Below are 8446 nucleotides of genomic sequence, written 5' to 3'. Positions count from 1 at the left end.
ACTATTCAATCTAATATGCTTTTAAAAGTCATTACAAAACTCTCCAAATTACTCAATGTGAAGGACCAGGGTAAGCAAAAACTAGGAATGCAGGTAAAGATTGAAACATTTACAATTTATTTACCCAAAATATATATACAGTTTTAGGATGGGCAACAAAATCAATTAGGATGAGAAAAAGGTGAATTATTTATAATATAAACAGATACAATCTGCAATCTAACATGAATTAATAAACAAAAACTTCACAAAAATGGATGACATTGTGAGTGTTGTTCTTCTCAAGATCAACTCACAAACACATAGGGTGTTTCTCAATCGCGAGTACGCTTGCTTGGTAGCACATGTCTGCCGAGCATCTTGCTTCAGAAGCGAGTCAAGAATACTTCCTGGCATTCGGAAAACGAAGTGTGGAACACGCTAGCAAGTGTGCAGGTGTGCGTCATATGAGAGGCCCCGCCTTACATCTTCCGCCACAGATTTGGGGAAATTGGTCCGTGCGCAAAGCATTGTGGGGATTTTAAGGCCGCGAAGTCTACTCATGTGCACACTCGATATTTCTCCAAACGGAGTACGCCGGGCTCGGTAGATTTTCCAAGTATACTGGAGATTGGAACAGTACTTCGGCGGCACTCGATGACGTAGTATGCTTGAAATAGTGTCTCTGAAGCAGCTTTACTCGCGATTGAGAAACACCCACAGCCTTTCTCTCTACACTGCAGGAATCTATACCAATGTTGGCCAGTCCATTGGCGGGGAGAAGACTCTAAAGATGGGTGGCTTAGATGAAGTGGCCTCTTTAAACTCCCCTCAAGGTTGGCACCGTCCAATTAACTAGGCACATCTACATATACAGGTGCTGTTCATTCATTTGCCAGGAGGAAGGTGAGCTGCAAGACACTGATAGGATTAACATAAGCCTTCACACTCAATAACAGAAGTACTTTTTGGGTTGCATTCGCATTTGACGTTATTTCTTACATTTGTTTAACTTGAATAGTGCGGTGATGTGAATCATGTGGCCTATCTTTTGCACGGATATTTATGGTTCTCCTATAGCGTCACCATGAGGCTTATATTGATTTTTTTACAATCATTTTTTTTAACAGCTTTTATTTGGAATAGTTTGTATTTGTATTTGTATTTATTTATAGAAGGACCATGCATACAAAAACATTAATCTCAGCAAAGAGAAGAGATGCAATATGCCAGATTATAGCTAATAGCTCATTTCCATCTGTGGTCCTCAGGCAGGTTCATAACAATCAATAAACAAATAATAACATTGCATGATCTCTATCAGTCAAATAATTTTAAAACCTGATTTAAGTACAGCTCAATACATTAATACATAGTACCAAATAGGCCTATTTGATACATAGTCCATTCATAAGAATTTATTTTCAGTTGATCGTAAGGCCTTTTACTTTAGAGTCACCTCTCAGCAGTGCCCAGGAATCAAACAGGAACATTTCCACACTCTGTACTTTGTCCATTCGGGGGCACCAAGCAGCAACCCTCAGGTGCCCAAGCACAGTCCCTACAGACGGAGCTACTGTTGCCCAGCAATCAGCCAGTTTACAGTCTAAATAAATGTACTTAAAACAGCTATCTTAACCCATGTTGACTTCAGGTTTGTCTGTTATCCCTGTGGAGCCACAGGGTTCATGCACTCTCTCAACAACAGATAGGTCCATTTTAAATGAAGGATTCACTGTGTAGACACATAAAGAGAAAATATATTTTGAGTTACTGGAAAGTCTCGCACTCCGTTGCTAACCGTGTGCTAATGTGTATGCAACTATTAGGGTTAGGGTTACAGTAGGTTAGCAGTCTGTCCTCTTCTATTTAATCCCTTAAAGTGTCTTCTAAAGGTTTTTATGTACTGTCTCTCCATCCTTCTCTGTCCTCTCTCCCCTCTGCTGTACAATGGGACAGGAATGTTGCTTGTGTCCCAAACACTCCAAAAGCTAGCAGATGGATTGACAGACAGATGTGTACTAATCGGCAGACAGATGGATTGACCAACCATCAAAAGACAGACAGATGTTCAGATAGTTCGACAGAGAGATGAAAATACACTTTTGGGTCATAGCGGACCCAAGACATAAAACAGCAACTGTTAAACATAGAAAACAAGGATTAGCATTTTCTTTGTGTACAGTATAAAGAGGAAGGAATCATCTCACCTTGATCTCACATGCTAATGTAATGTATTTTGTCTTGAGAAGTGTTCATGTTCAACAAATGTTGGACTATATGGACAGGACATAACTCATAACATGCAGTGCAGTGTTGTGAAAAGTTCAAACGATTGAAATTAAAATGGTCAAAGTTACCATTCTCGTATTTATTGATTGCAGAGCAAGAAGGCATATTATTTTCCAATATAGGCATGTCAAAATCAGACAGCAAGAGAGAAAGATGAAGAATATCCTGTTGTAAGAGAATTGGCATGCTGCAGAGTTGCAAGAAAATCCTTTTGTGGATACCACAACGGACAATCAATAGTAAGCCGCATGCATTCAATATTTTGTTTGAGTGTCTGTCTGCAGTTAACTGTTAACCCAAAAATAACTGAAACCAACAGCTGCTGTGAACCTTCAGAGGGTGTGGCTGACTCTACCAGGTGAATATTGCCTTGCATCCTTTCATCTGTGTCGGTATGCGATAGAACCCGCTTAGTTTTGCTGGTATAGCTGTCCCATGGTCAAATCTGTCTGAATAAAGTGGGGTGAAAATTAATGTATTGTTCAAAATGAATGCAACTTAAAAATGCAATTTCCCCTGAGATGTGTGTCAGTACCTAAACAATTTGGGGGTGTCGTGATATTCATGGCCATTTGTGCTCAGTGAGAGAAAGCGCCCTTCAATGTCAACAGCCTTACATCCCCACAACCCACTCCTTCCACCTCTCGCTGTCCTCTCCTGCCTGTCAGCTTATCAGGACCCCTGGCAGACACTCTGATCAGGGTTGCTAAGCGCTGCCCGTATGTTTGTTTGCTCCTTATCCCACCTCGTGGCATCGCATGCGGCACAGAGCGCCCCGAGCCCCTCAGTATACCCTGCATGGAGGAGAGAGATAAAACAAAAAAACTGCCATGAAGATTGCATTTAGAGAATAGGCAGTCATCATCACCAGAGGAATCTGCCCTTCCCTGAGGAGAGGAGAGGAGAGGAGAGGAGAGGAGAGGAGAGGAGAGGAGAGGAGAGGAGAGGAGAGGAAGGGAGGTGTATGACATATTTGATTGTCACACACAAAAGTTGTGTTTAGCAACATGTTTCTCTGGTACTCCAGTCACAGGTGTGCCACTTAATTGTTTGAACGCTTTAATTGACTGATTGGCTGCCAAACCCAGTTCTTTCTATGTGAGTTGTATTTGCCTGCAGGTCGGGGTGCAGTTAAAAGCTGGTGTACACAGCTGCCTGTTGAGGTACGGCAGTGGGAGAGAGTATAACTTGTTTAAGGGAATCATCCCTTTGGGGCCTGTACCACATCTGGTGCCTTTTGGCTGGTAACATTTCTGTAATATGATTTCTCTTAAATTCTTTATTGCCTGATGTTGCAGAGAAATGTATATCTTTAAGTGTTCACAAACAGCTGTTTCAAAACTGTTGTACATGTAAGCACTAGGCAGAGCCACCCCAAGTTTTACGACATTTGCAAAAGAGAAGTACAAAAATGATTGAATTAACCAAAACGATCTCACTTGAATTGTTTAAAACCCTTTACATGTATCACATCTTAAATATAAGCCAATCTGTTAAGTTAGGTCACTTTGTAAATGCATGGTAATGCCTTTTAAATATTGCTAGTTCAGCTTGTACACAGGAACATTTCCCCTGAACTTGATAAGGAATCCCTTCACCATAATAAGTACCTAAAGACATGATTCATGCTGATGTGAATTGAAGTCACCGTTGAAGGTAAGGGGGTTAGAGTTATTTCTGGCAGAGCAGTAAGGTTGTGTTTTCATTAGCTGATTGGTAACAGCTCCTTGATTCATTCATCGCCATCACATCAATAACATCCAATTATATTCACACAGCTGTACTCTGTGGCCTTTAAAACTATTATACGCTGCTTACACCTTCCTGTTTTCTGCAGCGGCTCCCACCGTCAGTGAGCAAGGCCTTTCTTGATCAAGACTAACTGGCAGAAAATGAAAACGGAGCCAGGTCAACGTTTTGCTATTTTGTGAAGATTGAATCAAATTACTTAAATTCTTAACTGGATTACCTTTTCCACAAAAAAATACGATATGCCACCTAATGGATTTTAGTTTTGTGTGATTGTGTGTATCATCAAGACACAAAATATATTAAAATATGAGTTTATTTGTCTATGTGGGTCATTGAGTTGTTTTATAACTTATATAAGCAGGAGGTGGTGGTTGGATGTGTCATAGGTACCTTGCACTCTCTGTCACCAAAGGGAAGAGGCAGGATGACAACTAGAACTCAGATCTGTCTCTGTAGAGTTTTAAAATACACCTTGCAGCAAGCTCTCACCTTAACAATAAAAGAAGTGTCAGGTTCTTCCAAAACGACCTATACATTTTCCAAAAAGAAATCATCTGAGTTTTTTTAACAGCCACATTTACGGTTGATGTGTGGTAGATGTTTAACTATGTGGGGATGGGACGTGAAGCACAAACTCCAATATTAGAGTCACACGATTTTTTTATTGTTTTGTATGTTTTTGAACACATGACCAATGTCGTCATTTTTCTGGTTAGGAGAGCCAATCTACCTCAATATGTACGTAATATCTGTTTAAAAGTACTCCTCTAGTTCTCAGCCATTTACTTTTTGATAGGCTAAGCTGTGTCCAAAACTTTCTGTCACGGTAAAGGTCAGAGGCAGAAGCAGGACAAAAAGATATCCAGTAAAGAGACAGACGGTAAAAAAGAGATAGATAGGCATAGCCAAACAGAGCGAGGGAAACAGAAAGAGGAAGAGATGAGAGACAGCACAGTGCCCGATGGAGGGAGAGGAGGAGGAGGCAGTGAGTAAATAGTCAGCGGCTCTAATAGGAATATCAAGCCAGTGAAAGGTAAACAGGCTTCTCCAGGCAGATACAAAGGGAATGTGGCGGCTTTGAGAGCGCTGGAGTGCCGGCACGCCACTGTGGCACTGCGATAACGGCCCCAGGCCTGCCTGCATCCCAGAGATAAGGCCGAAGCACTGGCATGTGTCGCCCCTGATCCCAATTTCACAGTCAATATTCATCCAGCCCGACAAACAAGCAACATTTAAGATAAAAAATAAATATAGAGTCCTTCTGCTATTACCTCCTGTTTATTAATCTGCACACAGCACCCACTGCCTTTTAACAGTAAGTAAACACCCAGCCCTCCACCACCACACCCTTTCTCCCCCTCCTCCCTCTATCAAACCCCCCCCCCCCCCATCCTCCTTAGGCACTCCACTCCTCCTCCCAATCCTCTCTTCCTCATCTTTTCCCCTGTCTTCCTGCACATCTGGGGATTTGCATGGCTTCACTTATCCTGCAATTGCCGCAGGCGTGTGTCTCAGCATTTGTGTGTGAGACTGTGTGTGTGAGTTAAGTAACACCTGTGTGTGCATGTGTACATGATATTGTTCCCAGATATTGTACAGAGATGAGCGTGGCTAAATGTGCATGTTTTCTTTACTGCAGCATCCTTTTGTGCAGTGTTTTTTGTACTCGCATGTTAACATACCGAGTCAGGCCCCAGCTGCCAACTTCAATCCTTCGGTGTCGTCTCCCTTTTCTCAGCTGGCGCCAACACTGGCGAAAAAAGAAAAAGTATCTCAAACTACAAAATTGTTCTTTTAAATATTTTTTTTTTGAGCTGTATAAATATAAAGTACATTTAGGAAAATTGTTTCCCACATAGTTTTACTTTGAAATTATAATATTTCACAAAAGCAAAAACACAAGAATAGTTATACAAACAAGGCTAAAACTGAGGGTAAGATTAGGATGAAATGTTTCTTATGGCAATATGTATGTAAAAAACTGTGTCAGCTGACTTGAAAGATTGATATTTTGAAATGCACGCCTTAAGCTGCAGCCGACAGGCCAGCTGGGCTCTGATTACCATCTGCAACAATCACAGAGAGGAGTAAACCAAGAGCTAGGCGGAGCTACTTGGTCTGCAGATTATTATACATTTTTTTGCTGGAGTAAGCAGAGAGCACACTCTTCAATTAGCCTCATTAGTTTTGTGTCACAGAGCGGTGAGCTAAGACAACAGGGCAGTGTGATAGCACTACATAAGACAGGGTTGACACAGGTACATGTTAGTCACATGAGCGCAGCCGACACAGACAGCAGTTTGCACAGCTAAAGGCAGGAACATTACATTCAGCCTGTTTCATTATTTGCTGGCAGCTGGACTATAATCATTCTTATCAGCGTTCTTTATTGCTCCCTGACCACCAATCCTCAGCTCCCCTATCGCACTCGCCATTACACCTGACCTGCTTCATCACAGCTCCTTCACTCCTCCCTTCCCTTCTCCGTGGCCTTCTCCTGCCCTTCCTTTCTCTCCCTGGTACAGACCTGTCCATGCCCGGCCAGCTGGCTGTATCCCTTTAAAATCTGGCCTGAGTTGAGCCGCTGTCTCCTGGAGATTACTGCACACTCTCTTAGGCTCCACAGATGGGAGAAACAGGCTGCCAGCTGGCACAGGGACACCCACTATCCGCACTGGAGAATGGCCAACAGGCTCTGCACAAAACTCTGCCCATTCACACTCCTGATAGCTAGCCCTCCCATGCTCTTACATGTCTCTGTCCCCCCAACCTCTCTCCTCGCCAGGCTTTGCTTTTGTTTTTTTAGTGTCATATTGTTGTTGTTCTAATTGTGCTTTGCTTGTATTTGAAAAACAAGAAGTTGATCATGACATTTTTTTTTAAAGACCATAGTTCTAAAAAAATTCTTTAGGGAATTATTGTTCCTTGTTTTGTTCTTGTAGTTTTGGCCATCATTCCTATTGATGGGGGGGAACATTATATCCACTACAAATGAATGCTAATATTTGGAACCTCGCAATGTGTTAACAACAAAGCTCAACAGGGTAGGAGGATCAGACAGGTGCTAAAAAGTTAAGCCAGATCACCAAAACCTAGATGGCTGGTTGTAAAAAATCAAAATCAAAACTTGTCTGCACACCAGTTTAATCAGGTTGTTGCTGCTCTTCAACAGTACTGTGTTATGCTCTGCTGTATGCTCTTTTCTGCTGATACGGTCTCATTGTGCGAGGATTCCCCTTATCCTTGTACAATTTTTCTCTCTGGAATTGTATGTGTAGATAACCATAAAATAGATACACTTAGTATGGTGATATTACCTCAAGATACACATAAAGAATGCTATACTTTGCTACTTCCCTCCGTCTTTCACATAATGTTGCATCTGACTTTCCCCTTTCTTCCAATCACTTTCTCTCCTTTCTCAGGCGCACGATTTTTCATTGTCTGCTACTAACTGCCCCACACATGCATACACTCACACACGTATAAACACACACTCCTTATCTCTCCGGCCTCCATTTTTACAGAGCAGAGGAGAGAAAGGTGGGGACAGAGGGTTATTGAAAGATGTCACATGTGCAGATGCGATAAGGGTGCCAGGTAGAGATAACCAAGCGCCCTTCATCACTATGTAACAACACACAGGCTGTCCTCTTGAGTTAAAACAGAACACACACACACACACACACACACACACACACACACACACACACACACACACACACACATACACACACACACACACACACACACACACACTGACATGTTTATAATGTACCATGATAGGACAAGTTCATTATCCCTGTGTGTGGTGGCTTGATAAGGGCTAGATCTCCTTCAATAGCTATGCTATTGAGCTTAAGACCTTATACTGTTAAATAGAAAAAAAAGATCGCATGGTAGAATATATATCATTATCCTTTTTGCTCTGTTATCTGTCACCTTCCATTACGGGAGAATAAGGCGCTTTTGTCCCAGAGGTAAACAGGTAACAGGAAATATGTTTTCTGATGCAGTAAGAACACAGTAAGAACAACAGTTGTTTCTCATCCCATAATGATGCTGCTGGCCCTGCCACCTCCTGCTGTATTTCCTTAGACAGCCGGTGTCCCTTTGCCACTGTTGGCAAACTCCACATAGCCCAGCCATGAAGCCCAAGCAGGGCACAACACTGTCAACACGGCCATATCAATGCTGCAGATATTAATATGATATGAAGAGCTATCTTTGGATATGCATGCTTCTCTCCTGTTTAACCCTGATTTGTATTTACTTCTTCCCTCTTAACACACATACACAGTAAGTTTTATTTGCCACGGATCTGTATGATGCATACTTACATAATGTTCAGCCTATATGCACATAGTTTTATCAGAATGACCTTAGCAGCCTGGGAGGAAATGTGCAGAAACTTTTTCTCCCC

Source organism: Trematomus bernacchii, unplaced genomic scaffold (genome assembly GCF_902827165.1).
Source record: "Trematomus bernacchii unplaced genomic scaffold, fTreBer1.1, whole genome shotgun sequence".
NCBI classification, from domain to species: domain Eukaryota; kingdom Metazoa; phylum Chordata; class Actinopteri; order Perciformes; family Nototheniidae; genus Trematomus; species Trematomus bernacchii.
Note: the sequence above shows the minus strand (reverse complement) of the source record.